Source organism: Nilaparvata lugens, chromosome 5, assembly GCF_014356525.2.
Source record: "Nilaparvata lugens isolate BPH chromosome 5, ASM1435652v1, whole genome shotgun sequence".
Lineage (NCBI taxonomy): Eukaryota > Metazoa > Arthropoda > Insecta > Hemiptera > Delphacidae > Nilaparvata > Nilaparvata lugens.
In genome coordinates this window covers 74,204,085-74,227,588 of record NC_052508.1, presented here as the reverse complement: position 1 = coordinate 74,227,588, position 23,504 = coordinate 74,204,085, and the positions used below count along the sequence as shown (strand labels likewise).

The window sequence follows — 23,504 nt, the reverse complement described above, 5'->3', positions numbered from 1 at the left end:
GGCTTATTTAGATGAAAAATTAAAAGCCATATCAGATAAAATTAAGAATTTGGAGGTGCTGGACAGAAACTATCTCAATACTAAATTGAAACAACTTAGTACAGAAATTTTTACTAAAGTAAATGAAACTCACCCATCGGGAATTGATAAGCAATATTTAGAATCTACTTTGCAGAAATTGATTAGTTCTTCATTAACAAAGGAAGAGTTTGAAAAACGATTATCTGAAATGGCGGGTGCAATAAAAGCTAATATTATGGAGGGTATTGAGCAGTTTATTACAAAAGATGCTATTGCTATTCTGATTAAACAAATTGCAGAAAAGTATGCAACTAAAAATGATATTGAAGATTTTATTAAGAAAAACGAGATGGCAGACGCTGTGAAAAGTGTTCGTGATGAAATAGCTGAGGCAATTAAAAATTCGGAAGAGGGTGCTGTCATGAGACTGCAATGTTCGGCGCCCTTCATTGAGTACCTAAGTCTATTTATCCACAAAATGGCGTATGATATAGTATCAAAATATGCCGAAGTTTCTTTCCATATGAATTGGATTGAGGCAAAAGATCATGGGCTTAACGAACATCAGGTAGTACAAATTATTACAGAAAAAATGGATTTGGTCAAGTATAAAGACTTTATATTGGCGCCGAAAACATAAAATCTCGAGTTGAGTGTGAGAGAGTGAATGTTTCAGTCTAGACATTTTTGAGTATTTCGATAAATCTTTTAAAGGTAAAGTGAGACAACACCTATAGTTTCAGTCTAGACCTCCATGATTGGCATTTTTGACCATATCAATAAATCTTTAAAAAAAGGTTGTACAAGTGAACTTTAACACCTATAGTTTCAAATTACAGTGTAGACCACCCTGATTGACATTTTTGAGCATATCAATAAATCTTGAAGAAGGTTGTACAAGTAAACTTCAACACCTATAGTTTCAAATTACAGTCTGGACCACCATGATTGACATTTTTGAGCATATCGATAAATCTTGAAGAAGGTTGTACAAGTGAACTTCAACAGCTATAGTTTTCACCCTAGTCATTTTTGACTATGTCGATAAATCTTGAAGAAGGTTGAGCAAAGTAACTTTAACGAGTAACACTTGTCACATAAATCGATTTTTTTTTTTCATGCAACGGTTTTCGTTGCAGGAGTTATTAAGCGACCTCACAGGGTGCGGAGCAGATGAGAGGCGCGTGCGATCGAATGCACCTGTCACTTTACTCTAAAGAGCTAATATCTTCCCATACTAGATTCCTTCCTTTTGTAATGCTGGTGAGAATCGTTTCACACTATAGGAACGATCGATCAAATGGAACTTGATTCTTCCCTCCTTTACTCGCTTTCGTAAAGGGTGTGGGAAAGAGATAAGAATCAATTGAGCCTGTCATCATAGTAGAGCGAAATGGATGCAGTTCAATTTGTTAGTATAGCATTAGATGTGGAAAGAATTGATTCTTATCTCCTTTCGGAAAGGGTGCGGGAAAGAGATGACATGAGTAAAAGAAGGAGATCTCTTGAGCCTGTCATCAATCCATTGGAGCGAAATGGATTCACTTCAATTTGTCACTATAGCATTAGATGTAGAAATATGAATTCACTTTAATTTGTCACCAAAGGAATTTTTCCCTCTCAAGAGATTTTTTCCCCCACATCTTTAGAATTCACCTCAATCTGTCACCATAGCATTAGATGTAGAAATATGAATTCACTTCAATTTGTCACTATAGCATTAGATGTAGAAATATGAATTCACTTCAATTTGACAGTAGAGAGAGAGAGGGAATTTTTCCTCCTAAAAGGGAAATTTTTTTTCCCTCACCTGGAGAGAGAGAGAGATATATCTCCCTCTCTCTCTATCCCCCTCACCTCCACTGGACAGGGGGAAGGGGAAATCTATTTTTAGAAAGAGAGAGAAAGATATATCTCCCTCTCACTCTCTCCCCCTCACCTCCACTGGACAGGGGGAAGGGGAAATCTATTTTTAGAAAGAGAGAGAAAGATATATCTCCCTCTCACTCTCTCCCCCTCACCTCCACTGGACAGGGGGAAGGGGAAATCTATTTTTAGAACACCCCCGCCCTACAGGCGGGGGGAAGGGGAGGAGGGATGGACGAGGGGGGAGAGGGGGGAGGGGGATCTCGAGCAAAAAAGTCAGTCGGTTCTCCTGATTTCCCTCTACTTTCTTATTCATCTTCTCTTTCTTTTCTTCTTCTTCTTCTTCATCTTCTTCTTCATCTTCTTCTTCATCTTCTTCTTCATCTTCTTCTTCATCTTCTTCTCACCTTATTCTTCTTCTCAACCATCTTTCCACTCTTTCTCTTCCTCTACCCTTTCTTGTATTCTGCCTGTATCCCTTCCTCCTTCTAATTCTCCTTTGGCGTATCCCCACTCTCCTTTCACTTCTCCATTTCCATCTTCTTCTACTCTTTCTTCTTCTCCTTCTTCTTCTTCTTCTTCTTCTCCCGTCTTCTTCTTCTTCTTCTTCTTCTTCTTCTTCTGTCTTCTGTCTTCTTCTTCTTCTTCTTCTTCTTCTCCTTCTTCTTCTTCTCTTCTTCTTCTTCTTCTTCTTCTCTTCTTCTTCTTCTTCTTCTTCTGTCTTCTGTCTTCTTCTTCTTCTTCTTCTTCTTCTTCTTCTTCCTCATCGTTGTCTTCCAGCAACGTGCTGATGGAGGAGAAGGAGAAGTAGTTTTAGGAGAAAGAGGAGGACGAGGAGGTGGTGAAGCAGGAGGAAGAAGTGGTGAAAGATGAGGAGGAGGAAGAGGTTTAGGAAGAGGAGTAGTAGGAGAAGGAGGAGAAGTAGACGGATGAGGAGGAGGAGGAGTTGATGGAGGAGAAGGAACTGATGGAGGAGAAGGAGAAGGAGTTTTAGGAGAAAGAGGAGGACGAGGAGGAAAAGGAGGAGGTGGTAAAGCAGGAGAAAGAAGTGGTGAAGGATGATGAGGAAGAAGATGAGAAGGATGAGGAGTTGGTGATGGTGGAGGAGGAGGAGGAAGAGGAGTATAGGTGAGAGGAAGATGGTTCTGAGCGGTCAGAAGATGCAGTCGTGTGTTGTCGCACTAGCTCTCACTCTCTATCACTCACTCTCTCTCTCTCTTATTTTGCCTACACACCTACTACACCAGGCAACAGACTTCACAGAGATGCCGTCTCTTGAGTCTGACCTTGCAGCCCTCAAGCATCATCATCTCTAGTTTTCTCTCTCTCTACATCACAAGTCACTGCTTCCTCTTTCTCTTTCTTTCAATCCCTCACTATGTCTCCCTCACTCATTCTTTCTCAGTCACTTACTCCGGCTCTCTCTCTCGTTTTGACTCTTCGTTTTGTGCTGCGAGCGTTCATACGTTTAAAAGGGCACTTACCTCCATCTGAAGTTCTTCATTGTCTGTCCGATAACAGTAAAATTCAGCTGGAAACCATCTCTGCTTTTACCTTACAGATTCAGCTGTTGAATATACAAGCTGTTGTATATTACAAGCTGATTCATCAGCTGTTGAATGTATTTTATATCCCGTGAGTGGGATATACAACAGTTTATGCAATATCGGGGTACCGAGCTTCCCTCTTTATTTATTTATTGATAAACAAAACACAATTCTTTAAAATTATTGGGGAAAAACTAATAGGTCTACGCACAGCCCAAATCGGTTTCTTCCACGAATTTTCATTTAAATGCAATGAGATTCAAATAAGATTTCGTAATCTGAATGAATATTCGAGGAAGCAGTGTTCATCTGAATAAATAGGCTATAATTGGATGAAATCACTTTAATTGCATGGGCAACTTTTTATAATTATTAAAATCACAAAATTCATTTTTGAACTTGAAAATGGCCAAAGTTGGGCGAAACTAGTTGCTCTCTTAAAATATTTTAGAAGAACGGTACTTCATGTTGTTATATTTTCGCGATTTTCTCGAAAACGGCTCCAACGATTTAGATCAAATTCATACCTAAAAAAGTCATTGATAAGCTCTATCAACTGCCACGAGTCTCATATCTGTAAAAATTTCAAATGCTATTCAAGATGGCGGCTCAAATGGCGAAAATATTGTCAAAAACAGTTTTTTTTGCGATTTTCTCGAAAACGGCTCCAACGATTTCGATTAAAGATATACCTAAAATAGTCATCGATAAGCTCTATCAACTGCCACAAGTCCCATATCTGTAAAAATTTCAGGAGCACTGCACCATCTATGCAAAGTTTGATTTTAGATTTCCAATTATCAGACTTCAGATACAATTTAAACGGAAAACTTTAAAACGAGAAGATTGAGCATGAAAATCTCTACAATTAATGTTCAGTAACATTTTCACCTAAAATTGAAAATAAGCTCGAAATTCGAGAAAATAAGATTATTCAATTGTAAACTGTTGGCAACTGTTGATTCTATTAAATCATTCACTATGAAGAGATAGCAGACTTCGTGGGTCTGCAGCGCTATTGTCCTGTCCCCAGCTGGCTCAGATCTTAGAAAAGTAGACTTGAGATGCGTGGGAACACTAGCGTCAGTTGATCAATTTTCATAACGGCAAGGAAAGTTGTGTGAGTGCACCCACTACCTCCGTAAACAAAGCCATAGTGCATCCGTGTGACGTCAGCACAGGTAGGGCTCCTACACCAATAAAAACACTAGCTGATAAAGATCAGCTGAAATCAACGAATTTTTATTGGTGTAGGAGCCCTACTTGAGCTGACGTCACACGAATGCACTACGGCTTTGTTTACGGAGGTAGTGGTGCACCACACCAGATTTTTTGAAGTGTAAATAAATTGTTATTTTGATGAGTGATAGTAGCTTAACCTAGATTTTGATTTGGACTTAGTATAATTTGGAAAGGGACAGTTTTGGGCATAAGCCTGTTGTGCCTCCTCATATAACTGTAAAAATAATTGTACGACTGAGAAAATGAATAAATAAATATAAACTATAAATTCAATCTTTCGTTACAAATTTTCTATGCTTTTACACTCCAGAGCAAAGCCGGTCCCCCGTTATTAACAGTTTATGCAATATCGGGGTACCGAGCTTTGCTCGTTATTTATTTAATAAATAAATTTTTATTGATAAACAAAACACAATTCTTTAAAATTATTGGGAAAGGACTAATAGGTCTAAAACAGCCCAAAAAGTATTCTTCCCCGAATTTCATTTATACACTATAATAGTCAAAAAAGTAGGTTATACTCCATACACTTGAATTCAGGTCCAATTCACAGTCCAAACATTCGAAAACAGAAAAGTTTTAATTTAGATTGTCTTCAAACCAAATTGAATAACAAAATAAAGCTGTGTTTACACCAAAGTTATTAACAAAATGTTAATAGCTTAATCCTTACAGATTCTATTAGATTGAATATAACTTATCATACACATGATGATCATATATGTTTGTCAAGTTCCGTTCAATCTAATAGAATCTGTAAGGATTAAGTTATCAACATTTTGCTAATAACTTTGGTGTAAACGTGGCTTTACACTCACTAATCACTTGAAATTTATTGTCAAATAATGATCAACTTTGAAAATTATGATATAGCCTACTCTAGTTTAGGAGGATTATCATGTCATGTCAACAAATCAGATTATGTTGATCAAATAGATTAAATTGTCTAGCTAGATGAAATTTCTCGCCGATTGATTATGATTACACCGCCGGAAATAATTCTGTCTCTCTCCCACAGAGAGTTAGTGGTAGAGAGTTGAGAGAGTAGAGAGAGAGACTTTTTGGTAGAGAGTTAGTGGGGAGGATATTTTTAATATTCTTTCCGAAGAATGGACATTGATATGTCCAAAGCTCCGCCAATTTATGTAGATGCATAACAATATTACAGTTACAATATACAATATGCAGTTATTATATTACAAATTACTTTTTCATATCATATACTTTCAATAATTATTTTCTTAGTCTATATTATGTAAATTCATCTATAATTTTGCTGTATTGTAAGCTATTGTATATAAGTGTATAAGCCAGTATATATTGTAATCTACATAAATAAAGTACTCAATCAATCAATCAACACACGCACACGCATCTTCTGTTATCGAAAGACGACGAAATTATCATGTTTTTCCAAGGATGAATTATTATTATCTTTTCATGTCTTTTTGCGAGTTTTCCCAGGGATGAGACATAGTGCAATCGAATTTTTATATCATAAACCCACTATATTCCAAATTTCGTGAAAATCGTTAGAACCGTTTTCGAGATCGTTGGACATAATTATGTAACCATATAAATATATACAGAAATTGGTGGCTCATATTTAATAACAATTTGAAAGTGAGAATCGGAAGTTCCCAAGTCGGTTGTTGCTATCACTATTTAGAAGGCACTGTGATAGGTGATTGGCTCATATTCTCTGCAGAGTATTAATGAGCATTCAACTAAAGAAAGTGAGATCTGTATTATAGCTCGGTGTCACAATACAAGCTCCAGGAAAAGCTAGCTACTTTCTCACCTTCTCCAGCTGCATTGACAACATTATTCCAATGAACTAGTTATTGATGGAAATTTCTAGAGCATGATATTTGGTCGACTGGTCAGTCTGGTTATGCACAGATCGATTTTTAGATGTACGATATTTTGCAGAAATGATGTCAAACAGATGACGTTTGTCAAGTTCTGGTAGAATTCATAAGGACGACAAAAAACCTAACGTCCGTGATACTAGTTCTGGTTGTTGGACCATTTCATCAATGGTACTCTTTAGTGAACTGAAAGCTCAGTCCCTTTAGTCTAGTGAACTGAAGACTCAAGCGTCGGTCGACGTGTGAGGTTCTCTGAACCTTTGGACACAGAGTAGAGAAGTACTACTATGTATGTTTATTCCGTGCTTTGGATCTTTGAATCTGTCCCTTCAAAAACATAAACATGAACATTGGCCCATATGAATAAAACCAGAGCAAGAGCATGGAGCATAAGGTTTTGCTCATGAGCAAAAGGTAGAAGCAAAAGCATTTGCTCATTTTTATATGAATAAGCTTTACCTTATACTCTTACCTTATGCTCCTGAACTCTGGAGCAAAATAATGCTCACGTATTTTAAAGATTTTTCATCAGCTGATTCGCTTTTGTAGCCTTACTTTGTTTCTATAGCTCATGGAAGCGCTAAATAGGCAAGTAGGGGGCACCGCTTGTGTTTGCGTCGTCTGCTCTGTTTTTCTATTTATGAATAGAGTTTTAGGTTAGTTGAGTTTAGAATTTTTCAAATAATAGCGTGAAAAAATGTCATCTCTATAATAATCTTCAGCATATAGAATAGAATAGAATAAAATAGAGTAGAAAAACGTTTATTGAATAAATAAGCTACCTTAAGCGAACCTCAAAGAGGCTGCTTGACAAGGTACTATTATACAAAACATTTAAATTCAAATATAATTATACATATATCAGTGAATTTTATTTTTACTTAACAGTTAAATTCACTTATCAGTTATTACACTATCAAATTTACTTACAGAATTTACTTAACAGTTAAAATTATCATGATATTAATTAATTGTTGGCTCAGCTCTCAAAAATCTAAAGAGTGTTATAATATATAGTCAACCTGAACTTACATACAAAAAATAGAACAGAATGAATTACAACAATACAATACATTAATATGAGTTACATTATGTTACATCTAAAGTGTAATTATTCAACCAAATCTTCAAATTTCTTTTGATATTCTTATAATATCAATAGCTTCTTATAATCGTCAACACTCTCATCTTCTTAAATGCCTATTTCCTATTTTGTGATGGCTATCTTTATATCAGGTTTATATATTTTGTATTTATCCTTTTGTAGGAATAATGGTGATATATAATATCATGGTTGAATCTAAAAAGAGTTTTATAGTTCTTAACTATTGATATAGTTTCCTCTTCCTCATACGAATTAGTTGAGCCATTCTACTATGAACAAAAGGTGATAAGCTGCTCTAGACTAGACTCACCTTTTTTAAAGCATTTACTTCAAAAGTTGAGCAAATTCTCTAGTTTATTCATACAATCTTGAGTTCATTTTTTACTTTTTTGATGAGCTTTACTATTTTTTGATGAGCATGAGCAAAAGGTTTTGCTCACGTTTATTCATAGAAAATGAAGCAAATGCTCCATATTTTAGAAGTATAAGCAAATGCTCAACTTTATTCATATGGCCCATTGTGTCCCATGGTGACCTACTTCAGGATAAACCATCTTTTTTGCTATTGGAGAAATAATAATTCCTTATTCACATTTTTATAAAAGAAAACGAATCCGAGGGCATTTTATATGAATATTAAGATCTAGTTTTCTCGTTATTCTACAATTCTCTCTTGGTTATGCTTCGTTTTCTTTCTGAAAGCTCAAAAAAGTGGAACACTACTTTAGAAACAGAACATGAGTCATACAGAACAGAAATGAATGGCTGGATACATAAAGAATAAAATGACTGGAGGCAGAGACTTATCAGTGGCAATAGCTATAGAGAGGTCACTGAAGCATTTTCATCGTTATTTTTCGGTTTTCGTAGAAAATACTTTGTTCAACTGATTCAACGATAAAACTTTAAATGGAAGTGAACTGAGGTGTAACAGAGTTTTTTTCAGAAAAACCTTTTTTGTTTTCGACTCTTTGAAAGGAAGATGATGTCAAAAGAAGATACTGTATTGAAATGAATTATACGTCTAGAAGTCTCGACATAGCAAGAGAAATCTTTTCAATGAACTGATAAAATTCGTTGTAGAAAATTACTCAATCTCTTTCTTCTATGAACACTCTGATCAGGTTAGAATTTATTTTTTACATACAAAAGCTCACAGAATAAATCCATGTAGAGCCTTAAAGACATCAACTAGCTTATAGTGAGGTCCACGTTATAATGGCAGTGGATAAAGATAGAAGAATAGCGATGCCGATTCTCTGCATTAATTAATTATATTTCTACACTGTCAAAAACTTAATTGGCATCGTTGTGGACCTAGAAAAGGATAGTACCACCGGCTTTGTCGAATGATAGACAAGGATAGCAAAACCAAATTTGATCAAATACTGTCATTATAACGTGGACCTCACTATAGTCACATATGAGCCACTAAACTGAATATTGAGTGTCATTTACGTTATTTTCCGTTGAAGGTGAAATGGGAAATTCCCCCCCCCCAAAAAAATTCATTTTACATTATCAAATTTCCCATTCTTCATATTGTCTTTGTGATATTTGATAATTTAATGTGCATTGGTTCTCAAGAAGCTAAGATTCTTCTACAAATATTGTGAATTTGTACATCAAATTTATTATTTTTCTGTTGAATAAAACTACTTCACATTGTCAAAACCAATGATTTATTAAAACAATAATTTGATATACTTGTTTCAGTTGTTACACCATTATCAATCTCCAGTTATCTGAAAGCTTAAACATGAAGTAGCAGGATCTATAGTATGGGTGAAGCACTACGATTGGTCATTAGCTGTTGATCGATGGAAGTTGTGCTCTACTGTCATTGGTCGGACCAAGACACGCCCAAGTATTCCAAATATGGTAATTAGAACTGTTGAAACAATTGGGTATCATTCGTCTAATTTAATCGACGTACTAGTCTATAATCATGAGGAAGAGTAAACTCAAACCTCCATGAAAACTTGAAATAATTTCCTTCTTCTTCTTCATCATCATCATCATCATCATCATCATCATCATCTTCTTCTTCTTCTTCTCTTCTTCTTCTTCTTCTTCTTCTTCTTCTTCTTCTTCTTCTCTTCTTCTTCTTCTTCTTCTCCTGTCTTCTTCTTCGTCTTCTTCGTCCGCTTTTTCTTCTTTTCTTCTTCTTCTTCTTCTTCTTCTTCTTTTCTTCTTCTTCTTCTTCTTCTTCTTCTTCTTCTTCCGCTTCTTCTTCTTCCATGACGTTTTGCCCCCCTGGCGCCGCCATAACTGACGCCAAGCGTCAAGACGCTGCTAAACCCCCTGAAGATTAATGATCAAAGCAGTGCGCATTTCTGCCAATTCACTGGTCTTCTTTCTCCTTTCCTATCCGTCTGTTTCATTCAATTTTCATTTACCAATTTATCATGACATTTCTCCCTCTACTTCCTTCCATAAATTAGGGGCTTTTATCTGGTTGCATTACCAACAGCTCAAATAACATATTTCCATTTTTTGATTACTCAATCTTCAATTCATTGCTATGTTGTTCGTAATTTGAATTTTGCCAGTGATATATTCTGATTATTTGTTCGTAATTTGAATTTTGCCAGTGATATATTCTGATTATTTGAGTCTATATATCTATTAAGCCTGGTTTTCACTAGTAGAGTTGATGGTCGAGTAACTGGCATACTAACTCTACCGAGCTAACTCTACTCTACTTGGTCGAGTAACTGTTTTCACTACAATTGAGAATAGTAGGTAAAGTGTGTTGTATAGTGAACAGAACTAACCATATAATGTCAATACTTCTTAATAAATTAACACTTATTAACACTTCGATAAATAAACACTTTTTAAGAAATGAATACTTTATTTATTATTTATTATTATTTATTCTTTTTACAATGGAGCACAGATCGGGAGAGAAAAACTAAGAATACCTTGTACTATCTCTTTCCCAAATTTAGGATATTTATTCATTAAATTATCTATGCCTGTTAAGTAATTATTCAATGCATAAAACTTCAAACTAGTACTGAATGTAAAGGTGCGTACAGATATACGCGTCGCGAACATGAGCAATTCACTTTTTATCAGCTGATTATATCTGTATTTTTACAGAAACGGTATAAGATACAGATATAAAAAGCTTGGCATCAGCTGATTAAAAGTGAATTGCTCATACAGATTTACGTGCCGCGAACATGAGCAATTCACTTTTAATCAGCTGATGTCAAGCTTTTTATATCTGTATCTTACCGTTTCTGTGAAAATACAGATATAATCAGCTGATAAAAAGTGAATTGCTCATGTTCGCGGCGCTTATATCTGTACGCACCTTTAGATTTCACAATATTGAGGAATAATATTAAAAAAAACCTGTATATTCATGTCGAGCTGTTTCTATGTGCTTTAAGCTCCGGAATTTGTGTTAGAGCTCTATTTCCATTGATATAATACAAATAAACAAATTTATCAATTAAATGTTATAGTATCCAAAATTGTAATTGTTTTGATGAATGAACTTTGTTTTGATTTGACTTTTAATAAATAACAATACTTAAAAAAATATTAAACTTGAAATTTCACAAACTATTCTTATTATAAATGTGTTCATTCACGAATAAGATACTAACAAACCTTATTAAATGATATTGTCAAATTGTAAATAAATTTTAAGGATTTTACATTTTTTTATTTACATTTTTAAATCCTACATAAGGATAAAAGTGTCTAATATCTATTTTTCAAATAACAATACTTCTTAAACTTGATTACCGTAGTAGTGGTAGAGTAGAGTGAAGAGTGGTGGTGTGGGAAGGCAACTGGTAGAGTACTATCCCACGGTGCTATCCCACTCTACTCTACTAGAAACTAGTACTCTACCATGAACGTTTTCCTTGGGAGGGTTTACAAGATAGTTAGTACTTGCCTAGGAAACTCTACCACTAACTCTACTAATGAAAACCAGGCATTAAGTAATATGAGCGGATTTTATCGGTGATTCTCCCAGAGAGTATATATAGAATGTACTCTCATGTTCAATGTACAGGAGAATGGATTTTCCTGTAGATCTATCATCAAACCTGTAGAGCAATGGTCGCCAAACTGATGAGCCTGTGAGCTAGGATAGCATTTATAATCCTTCTAGTGACCTACCAAGGAATATTAGACTGAAGAGAGAGCGGTACGCAAAATGAAATTTTCACACTTTTATTGCCTATAAAGATACATTTCTAGTGTTGAAATCTACTTATCTCATAGTAAAAAGTAAAACAAAAGTTGAAATGTACATTTCAATGAGAGCAGTGGAACTGTTTTTGGTCATAAAGTATTTTCTTGATGTTTGGAGTGTACGTTGTAGCCGCCATTCTGATGCGGTTGTCCAAATGTTCATCAGTCAGTCTGTTCCTATATCGATTTTTTAAGAATTTCATACTTGAAAAAGATGCTTCACACAAGTAAGTAAAGCTGAACATGGCTTTCAACTTCAATGCAACGTGAATAATACTTGGATATTTTTCTTTGGGGACTTGAGGACAAATATTTCCAGTTGTAGAAAGTGATTGATTGATTGAGTACCTACTTTATTTATGTAGATTACAATATATACTGGCTTATACACTTATATACAATAGCTTACAATACAGCAAAATTATAGATGAATTTACATAATATAGACTAAGAAAATAATTATTGAACTGTATATGATATGAAAAAGTAATTTGTAATATAATAACTATAGATAATTATATTGTTATGCATCTACATAAATTGGCGGAGCTTTGGACATATCAATGTCCATTCTTCGGAAAGAATATTAAAAATATCCTCCCCACTAACTCTCTACCAAAGATCTGAGAGATGATCTCTACCAAGTGATCTGAGAGACAGATCATTTTGAAAATCCACAAATTCTATTTCAACTGAAGCCAAAATGTTTTACAACACAGCTGCAAAATCTTCTACAAAAGAGAGTTGATGAATTGTACCATATTTTATATGCTTCTAAAATCTTGAAATCGTTGATCAAACTATTGTCTCAAGTCTGAAAGAATAATAATTGTAACGGACTCTTGGTTATTGCTGAAGTGCTGTGGAGGATTTTTCTCGTCGTTGATTTTCTTCAGACTGGGAAAGTGTTTATATTCAAACTGGACGACATTTTTTTGCACGAGCATTTCTGTGAGCTACTAAAAACTACCCCTCGAGCTACCGGTAGCTCGCGATCGACTGTTTGGCGACCACTGGTGTAGAGTATAGGCTAAGTTTCATAAAACCGGCCCGAACATGTCTAGAAAGTATTGGTAAATCAAACTGGTTTTAGTTTAAATCCATACAAATATTCTGAATTTGCCTGGAATGTGGTAATAATAGAAACTGAACTCCTTGCTACACTTGTTTACAACTTCTGACAGAATCGTCATCTCAATACCGGAACTAGCTTACAATATTGTTATTGAAATATTCTACTGTAAAATGATGAACTAAACTGAGGTCCACGTTATATGGCAGTGTTTGATTAGCAATGGTATTCCTTCCTATCCTTGTCTATCATTCAACAAAGCAGATAGCGCTATCTTTTTCTCGCTTTGCTCTGTTGCCAGATCGTCTTTTAACATGTAGAAATATTAATCAATTAACAAAATATTTCATCTTAATTATGAGAATTCATTGTGAAATTATTGAAAAATATAATTTCTTGCTTAATAAAATATAATTGATTATTTTAAACGAGAATGAACAGTAGTTAATATTACATCAATAAACCTGTATCAGCTACCGTCTACAGAAGGCATTGACAAGACAGAGGATCGGCAACGTTCTTTTCCTATCTTTCTCCACTGTCATTATAACGTGGACCTCTCTATAGCATACAGTGTTGTTATTGAAATATTTCACTATAAATTAATGAACTATCATAAATAAAATTCATCCTTGAAGACCGCTAGGCTACAAAACTTATCAACTGATGACTTTTCACACTTTGTAAAAATCCTCTATAGATTAAGCTACGTCAACACCATAGTTGTCAACAAAATGTTTATTTTTCCGTCCTTATAGATTCTAGTTTTTGTAGATATAGATAGTTTGTCAAGTTGCGTTCAATCTAATAGAATCTATAAGGACGGAAAAATAAACATTTTGTTGACAACTTTGGTGTAAACGCAGCTTTAACTTACTAGAAGAAATTTCGAACATTACCTACCCAAAACAACTATGATAATTAATATTATTGAACATATTTATCAATATTATTGAGGTTAAGTGGAATTAGATAGAAAGTGGTATCATTCTACCATATCATAGAGCAGTTCATGATAGAGAGATTTACTAGTTATTATTATTAGAAAATTAAATTTGTAACAAGTAGATACAGTGTCAGAACTACAACAGAGTTAATTAAATTTTGTTTGTAATCCATTACCAATTTCATACAGCTTACAGTCTGTTTTGGAATAAACTAGACAGTGTTCCTACTTTCCAAAACTTAAATCCAGGCTATTTTTGAAAGGTTGAGCAAAATTCATTTTCATCACATAACATAATGGAGATGGACACATCAATCAACCAGCCTGACAGATTAATGCATAAGCGCGTTCAACAGAAAAGCAAATTCAATGTACAAAATCCCCACGTGCAACTGGGAAAGTCGCTTTTCCAGACTGGAAAAAGGGAGTTAGAGAATAGAATATATATTTATAAATAGGAAAGACGGGGTCCTTTAGTACCATACATACACACAATTCCCGTTGGAAGATTGAAAATCAAACTAAGAGCAGAGAAAACTTCTATAATATTATAATATTATAATATTATAATATTATAATATTATTATTATTAATATTATTGCTATATTTGTATTCTTTGCTAAGACTTATTTTGTAGATGACTAGCCGGTAACCCGTGCTCCGCAAGGATCTGTTTTTAAACTTTATTATTTTTTCATGGAATGTTACTGGATTAAACAGTTTCCAGTCTTTCGCTCTGGAATTTTTCAGTATTTTGATTAATTCTGTTACATTTGAATATTATCATCTACTAGCAGGAAACCCAAGCACTGCAAGGGTCTGTTTTTAAACTTGACAAACTGAAAACTTGACGTAATAAAATCTTGAAGAATTGAAAATAGGCCCATGACCATCCTCGGTTAATTAAGAATCTATATGCAAAATTTCAAGTTAATCAGTCCAGTAGTTCAGACGTGATGATGCGTCAAACATAATTATCCTATCCCGTACGTGTATAAGCCAGTTCTTTCCTTTATTATAGTAAAGAATAGACTATGAGGGGGTTGATTCTTTCTGATATTGGTCTGTTACAATATTACAAATACAGTTTCCATGTTTCTGTCAGATTGGTTTTATCATGTACATGTTTTTCTTGTACAATATTATTATTGCTAACATCCAGTGTTAAGTGAATTCTTGTAAAAATAATGTTCACTGATATATAATATATTTATATATTTCGAATTTCTATCTAGCTGTTTACCCTGTTGTCAATATTAGCAGTAGCAGAAGTCTTCGGGGTGAATTACAGCATTCAATTTGGATTTTCGTATAATAATAATTAATATATTTATATTTAAATTTAAATGTTTTGTATATGGTAGCTTCTCAAGCAGCCTCTTGCGGTTCGCTTATTTATTCAATAAACGTTTTTTCTATCTATTCTAGTGCAAATAATAGTCAACTAAAAAGTTTCTTTAAAAAAAATAAAATTTCAATATCCACTACTGAATGAAATCTATAATGGCCTACCTTCGCCATTGATATACTATGGCCGGTTGCACAACAGCCGGTTAAATTTTAACCGTGATTAATTTCACGAGAACCAATCAGAGAAGGCGTTTTTGAAAAGACAGCATCTCTGATTGGTTCTCGTGGAATTAATCACGGTTAAAATTTACCGGCTGTTGTGCAACCGCCACTATGTATACTACGTAGTATACAGGTAGCAGACCGTCCCTTTACTCACACACACAAAAGGAGACTGCGCTTGTGTGTGTGAGTAGTAGGAGGGTTGGCCTAATCCTCAGAGCTCATGCCAATTTGGACAGAGTATAAGTTTAATTTTTTTCAATCAATGGATGAGTTTGTTATATACTGTATTATCGAGAATGTATAAATTCAGAGCTACTTTCTTGTATTTATAAAATAGAATTATAGTACCCTTTAAAATTAATAAAATTGTTATTATTTATTATATTAGTTACCTAACTATATAAGTTAACTATATATTATATTAGTTGTATTATTAACTATATTAGTTACAATTTTTATTCTTGTTTTATTATTTTATTAATTTTAAAGGGTACTATAATTCTATTTTATAAATACTGTATTATCGATTTAAAACATTAAATTAGAATTCAAGGAATCGACATAAGTTAATTATCTGTTTAGATCTTCATTTAATTTATGGTTGACGTTTCCAATTGTATATTGTGTATACTTGAAAATGAATAAACTTTATTCTATAATAAGAAAACATAGATATTCAAACTTATTTAAAATAAATTCAAAGATATTTAAAACAAACTTTATTCTATTTTTAATTATTATATTCCTTCAATTTGCATTAACTGAGACTGTTCCCTTGCATTAATTTGTTTTTCTCCGTGTGTTATGTAATTTACCTACCCTTCATTACTATTTTCCAATCCATTTGCTGTTTCAATATTCCATTAATCGATTTGAAAGTGATTCTAATAACAAAAATACCCTGTAAATTCCCTGTTAATATTCCAATATTCGATTTAAAAGTGATTCTGAAAACAAAATTCCCTGTTAATATTCCTATTCGATTTGAAAGTGATTCTGATAACAAAAATACCCTGAAAATTCCCTGTTAATATTCCACTATTCGATTTGAAAGTGATTCTGACAACAAAAATACCCTGAAAATTCCCTATTTCCAGCTGAATAGCAGAACAAATCGGTTCAAATCAATGCGAGAGTGTGTCTGTGTGCAACCACGTAGGTATTTACAGTTACCTAGTTACTTACATTTTAGTCGTGCTGGAACCCTCGGCGAGACCGTCTTCTTGCACTTTGTTCCACTCCTAGATCTCAAACAATACTTTTATAATTTTCACAAATTCTATTGACACATCACACACTGTATAACATTGCCGCAGTCATTGACCGAGACTAGAACTACCACTACACGCACACAGCACACAAGTTTTACAACCAAACACACTGGATCTGAGAACTGGACTAACGAGTAGAGACTGACTCCTGTCTCAACATGAATGCAGAACTGACTGTTCACAGTTGTGTTATCAAAAGCTCGCGTTTAGTGGTGGTGGTGGTGGTCCTTTCTTGGAGCGCCACTAGCGCTAAAAGCGACTGTTTTTGGTACTAACTCTTCAGGTAGGCAACGCGACTTCTTCCGTTTCATCCGGGTTGATACAAAAGTAGTGCCAAGAGGATGTGAATTATAATTGACCGAGGGAAGTGAGGTCTAAGATTCAAGTCGACGGTTTGGCATTTCTCTTAATGTTTAAATGTTTATATGTTGCGCATTTACGGCGAGACGCGGTAATAGATTTTCATGAAATTTGACAGGTATGTTCCTTATTCAATTGCGCGACGACGTATATACAAGGTTTTTGGAAATTTTGCATTTCAAGGATAATATAAAAGGAAAAAGGAGCCTCCTTCATACTCCAATATCAGAGTGAAAATCAGACTATAGAATTATTCATCATTAAACAGCTGAGAGTGATTACACAGATGTGTGGAGAAGCCAGTCTATTGCTGTATTTCCCATAAGGTCAATCAGGTACTTGTGGATGAGAATACTGCATGAGGTCTACTGTTCACAAAACTACTATTATTTTAAATTGTATTTTCTCTAATAAGAGGAAATCAGTATATGGGATACCTGACATTTCAATACATATTGTTACTATATACATTATCATATTTATATAAGAGACTTCTTCCGTTTCATCAGGGTTGATACAGAAGTAACTTAGTAGGGATGAGAATATACCCAATATTATATTGAATTATACTTTCTTTCCTAAGAGGGAATCAATATTTATGGGATACCTGAGATTTCAATAAATATTGCTACTATACTGAGAACTTGACAAACTATCCATATCTATAAAAACCAGAATTTATTTATGATAGTTCATCATTTTACAGTAGAATATTTCAATAACAACACTGTAACCTGTTAGGTCCACGTTATAATGGCAATGTTTGATTGGCAATGATATAGCTATCCTTGTCTATCATTCAACAAAGCGGATAGGGCTATCTCTTTCTCGCTTTGCTCTGTTGCCAGATCGTCTTTTAACAATATAGGATCAATAATTAATTCACAAAATATTCCATCTTAATATTTATGAAAATTCATTATGGAATTATTGAAAAATATAATTTTTTGGTTAATAAAAAATAATTGATTATTTTAAACTAGAATGAACAGTTGATATCACATCAATAAACCTGTATCAGCTAACGTCTATAGAAGGCATTGACAATTCAGAGGATTGGCAACGTTTTTTTTCTCCTATCTTTCTCCACTGCCATTATAATGTGAACCTCACTATAGCTCGTAGTACATCATGAAGAGCAATTAAAATATTTACATCAATCCACAATTTATATCAAAGTATAAAATAATTACATACTTTGACCATCTGATAGGTCAAGTGGTCTGGAGGGAATCACAATCATGCGCGTTTGAACATATCATCACCCTCATCATACGGTCCAATTCCTAAGCTCTACGATTCTAGCCGCGCGACGACTGTATTACGGCTGCTGTAGTCTATTCACAAAGTAGGAGAACATTCTCATCTCTTCTCCACTTCTCTGTGGTCTATTACAGTAGATTTTTTCAGTTTATATCATTATTATTATTTCATTCACTGACCACCTATAAAAGGGGTATAAGGAGTATTATTGACCGAGCGAAGTGAGGTCTAAAGCCGCGTCCACACTATGTCGATCGACACCGATCGACGAAGTCGATCGACAATGTCGAACAAGTGTGGACGTGTCGCTAGACATTGTTGAGCGCTGTCGAGTCGAGTCGAACGCAACCCGAATCAGGTCGGTCCGGATCAAAGACAGTCGAGTCGAAGGCACCAGTGTGGACGTGTCGATCTTGTCACTGCCGTTTCAAAAAAATAGAATAGTGCTATACTGTTGATCAAGTGCTTACATTTTTATTGAAAATGAATTGGAGTGATACCCAAACGTCGAATTTTATTGAAATGTACCGTGATCGTTCTTACTTATGGGATTCAAGTGATGTTGACTATAAAAACAGAAACAAACGGCATGATGGTTTGGTGGAAATTGCGGTGTCATTTGGCATTGAAAAATTGGAGGTAGAAAAGCAATAAATCTTTCATAAATTCCTCCGTACTATACTTTTTTCTGCCTCGAACAAGGCTAAGCCGTACCCAAAATTTCCGCGGGCGACGATCTTTTTGGCTTCTCAAGATGGCAATAAGAATTGCAGCAGAAGCCGCTGCTCCAGCATCTTCATCATCACTCATTTTATATAAAAACTCGACTTATATTTAAAATAAAACACTCGATTATGTATGAAAATTTATGATGGTTGTCGGTCGACTCGTCCACATGTACTGAGGCAATTTTGTCGAGTTGGCACAGTCGAAGGTGTCGAGCGACTTCATCGATCGACCGGGTCGACAGAGTCGATCGACATAGTGTGGACGCGGCTTAAGATTCAAGTTGACGGTTTGGCATTTCTCTTAATGTTTAAATGTTTTAATTTTAAATGTTTAAGTGACTTAATGGGATTTCAAAGGGAAATGATTTACATATGATTATTTGTTCCTTTTCACAAATGTCAATGTAATGCCAGGTCTTGCAAGACCCATTGCATACTAACTCTACATTATAAAGGAAACAAATGAATAATTAACAAAATAATATGATCGATGGGAGTTGATCATATTTATTCAGAAACATAAATTGGAAATGAAATAGAACAATAAATGGAATAAGACAAATGGGTTCCCGATTCGATGCCTAAAAGATTATTAAGGTGGCAAATAGCATCTTGTCCTCATGGAATAAGACAAATGGGTTCCCGATTCGATGTCTAAAAGATTATTAAGGTGGCAAATAGCATCTTGTCCTCATGGAATAAGACAAATGGTTCCCGATTCGATGTCTAAAAGATTATTAAGGTGGCAAATAGCATCTTGTCCTCATGGAATAAGACAAATGGGTTCCCGATTCGATGTCTAAAAGATTATTAAGGTGGCAAATAGCATCTTGTCCTCATGGAATAAGACAAATGGGTTCCCGATTCGATATCTAAAAGATTATTAAGGTGGCAAATAGCATCTTGTCCTCATGGAATAAGACAAATGGTTCCCGATTCAATGTCTAAAAGATTATTAAGGTGGCAAATAGCACCTTGTCCTCATGGAATAAGACAAATGGGTTCCCGATTCGATGTCTAAAAGATTATTAAGGTGGCAAATAGCATCTTGTCCTCATGGAATAAGACAAATGGGTTCCCGATTCGATGTCTAAAAGATTATTAAGGTGGCAAATAGCATCTTGTCCTCATGGAATAAGACAAATGGGTTCCCGATTCGATGCCTAAAAGATTATTAGGTGGCAAATAGCATCTTGTCCTCATGGAATAAGACAAATGGGTTTCCGATTCGATGTCTAAAAGATTTAAGGTGGCAAATAGCATCTTGTCCTCATGGAATAAGACAATGGGTTCCCGATTCGATGTCTAAAAGATTATTAGGTGGCAAATAGCATCTTGTCCTCATGGAATGAGACAAATGGGTTCCCGATTCAATGTCTAAAAGATTATTAAGGTGGCAAATAGCACCTTGTCCTCATGGAATAAGACAAATGGGTTCCCGATTCGATGTCTAAAAGATTATTAAGGTGGCAAATAGCATCTTGTCCTCATGGAATAAGACAAATGGGTTCCCGATTCGATGTCTAAAAGATTATTAAGGTGGCAAATAGCATCTTGTCCTCATGGAATAAGACAATGGGTTCCCGATCGATGCCTAAAAGATTATTAAGGTGGCAATAGCATCTTGTCCTCATGGAATAAGACAAATGGGTTCCCGATTCGATGTCTAAAAGATTATTAAGGTGGCAAATAGCATCTTGTCCTCATGGAATAAGACAAATGGTTCCCGATTCGATGTCTAAAAGATTATTAAGGTGGCAAATAGCATCTTGTCCTCATGGAATAAGACAAAGGGTTCCCGATTCAATGTCTAAAAGATTATTAAGGTGGCAAATAGCACCTTGACCTCATGGAATAAGACAAATGGGTTCCCGATTCGATGTCTAAAAGATTATTAAGGTGGCAAATAGCATCTTGTCCTCATGGAATAAGACAAATGGGTTCCCGATTCGATGTCTAAAAGATTATTAAGGTGGCAAATAGCATCTTGTCCTCATGGAATAAGACAATGGGTTCCCGATTCGATGCCTAAAAGATTATTAAGGTGGCAAATAGCATCTTGTCCTCATGGAATAAGACAAATGGGTTCCCGATTCGATGTCTAAAAGATTATTAAGGTGGCAAATAGCATCTTGTCCTCATGGAATAAGACAAATGGGTTCCCGATTCGATGTCTAAAAGATTATTAAGGTGGCAAATAGCATCTTGTCCTCATGGAATAAGACAAATGGGTTCCCGATTCAATGTCTAAAAGATTATTAAGGTGGCAAATAGCACCTTGACCTCATGGAATAAGACAAATGGGTTCCCGATTCGATGTCTAAAAGATTATTAAGGTGGCAAATAGCATCTTGTCCTCATGGAATAAGACAAATGGGTTCCCGATTCGATGTCTAAAAGATTATTAAGGTGGCAAATAGCATCTTGTCCTCATGGAATAAGACAAATGGGTTCCCGATTCGATGTCTAAAAGATTATTAAGGTGGCAAATAGCATCTTGTCCTCATGGAATAAGACAAATGGGTTCCCGATTCGATGTCTAAAAGATTATTAAGGTGGCAATAGCATCTTGTCCTCATGGAATAAGACAAATGGTTCCCGATTCAATGTCTAAAAGATTATTAAGGTGGCAAATAGCACCTTGTCCTCATGGAATAAGACAAATGGGTCCCGATTCGATGTCTAAAAGATTATTAAGGTGGCAAATAGTATCTTGTCCTCATGGAATAAGACAAATGGGTTCCCGATTCGATGTCTAAAAGATTATTAAGTGGCAAATAGCATCTTGTCCTCATGGAATAAGACAAATGGGTTCCCGATTCGATGCCTAAAAGATTATTAAGGTGGCAAATAGCATCTTGTCCTCATGGAATAAGACAAATGGGTTCCCGATTCGATGCCTAAAAGATTATTAGGTGGCAAATAGCATCTTGTCCTCATGGAATAAGACAAATGGGTTCCCGATTCGATGTCTAAAAGATTATTAAGGTGGCAAATAGTATCTTGTCCTCATGGAATAAGACAAATGGGTTCCCGATTCGATGTCTAAAAGATTATTAAGGTGGCAAATAGCATCTTGTCCTCATGGAATAAGACAAATGGGTTCCCGATTCGATGCCTAAAAGATTATTAAGGTGGCAAATAGCATCTTGTCCTCATGGAATAAGACAAATGGGTTCCCGATTCGATGCCTAAAAGATTATTAAGGTGGCAAATAGCATCTTGTCCTCATGGAATAAAACAAATGGGTTCCCGATTCGATCCCTAAAATATTATTAAGGTGGCAAAGAGCATTTTGTCCTCACCCTTAAAGGCTCTGTCACTGTTTTTTTGTCAGTACATTATTTTATAAATCAAAATACATTTACAAAGATAAAATATACTCTCAAAACAAAATTGTAAACATTTTCCACATATGAACGAATCTGTGTGTGTGTGGATAGGCACGCACCAGATACAGTCGCGGTCTCAAGAGTTGATCCCTGGACCGATTTACCCTTCAAGTGTGAAGACACTGCTATGCACAACAATAACATCCACTTGACCACCTCACTTGTTGCCAGCTATTTGAGTCAACCAGCCTATAGTGAGGTCCACGTTATAATGGCAGTGTTTGATTGGCAATGGTATTGCTATCCTTGTCTATCATTCAACAAAGCTGATAGCGCTATCTCTTTCTCGCTTTGCTTTGTTGTCAGATCGTCTTCTAATACTTCTAACATTGTAGAATTCATAATTATTCACAAAAAAGTTATTTACTGTGTAATTTCATTATGAAATTATTGAAAAGTATAATTTATTACTTAATAATATATAATTGATAATTTTAAACAAGAATGAACAGTTAATATTACATCAATAAACCTGTATCAGCTACCGTCCATAGAAGGCATTGACAAGACAGAGGTTCGGCAACGTTGTTCTCCTGACTTTCTCCACCGCCATTATAACGTGGACATCACTATAGCACGCCGTCATTATGTAATTATTGATATCTCAATAAAAATCGATAATTTTTTGGTGTCTCCAATATGTTCTGAAATGGTAAAATCTTTTGAAAATTTTGATTTGGAGAATGTTAAAGGTTGGACTTCAATTTCCAACTTATATTAGTATTTAGTTCCGAAGTTAATGTCACTCAATTCAACAAGCAAACGAACCAGAATATTGATCTCTACTTGAAGTTCATACTTCAAACAACTTGTAAAACGTCTTCTCACAATTCAGGCAATTCACACTTGATGAAATTGTCTCTACATGCAAACTGCGCTCAGAATCACTTCCAGCTAATGTATGTTGAAGCAATCCAAAACCAGAAAAAATACTCCACATCGAAAGAGTTATTGATAATCATTAAATAAACATAAATTTGAGAAATATTTTCAGGTATTCCGATCTAAATTCAAAAATTATGTA

At 34.8% G+C, this 23,504-nt stretch overlaps 1 protein-coding gene across 3 annotated transcripts in view; it reads right to left on the bottom strand.

The window, feature by feature from the left end:
* The window catches only part of LOC111047541 (tyrosine-protein kinase Src64B), a 259,140-nt gene extending 242,209 nt beyond the window's left edge, over positions 1 to 16,931 (bottom strand). The window contains exon 1 of one of the 3 annotated variants that reach the window (XM_039429270.1): positions 16,652 to 16,931. The gene's annotated coding sequence lies outside the window, so the exon portion shown is untranslated. The remainder of the gene's footprint in view (positions 1 to 16,651) is intronic. The other 2 variants (XM_039429271.1, XM_039429268.1) reach the window with 2 other exon arrangements.
* Positions 16,932 to 23,504: the final 6,573 nt, after the last annotated feature.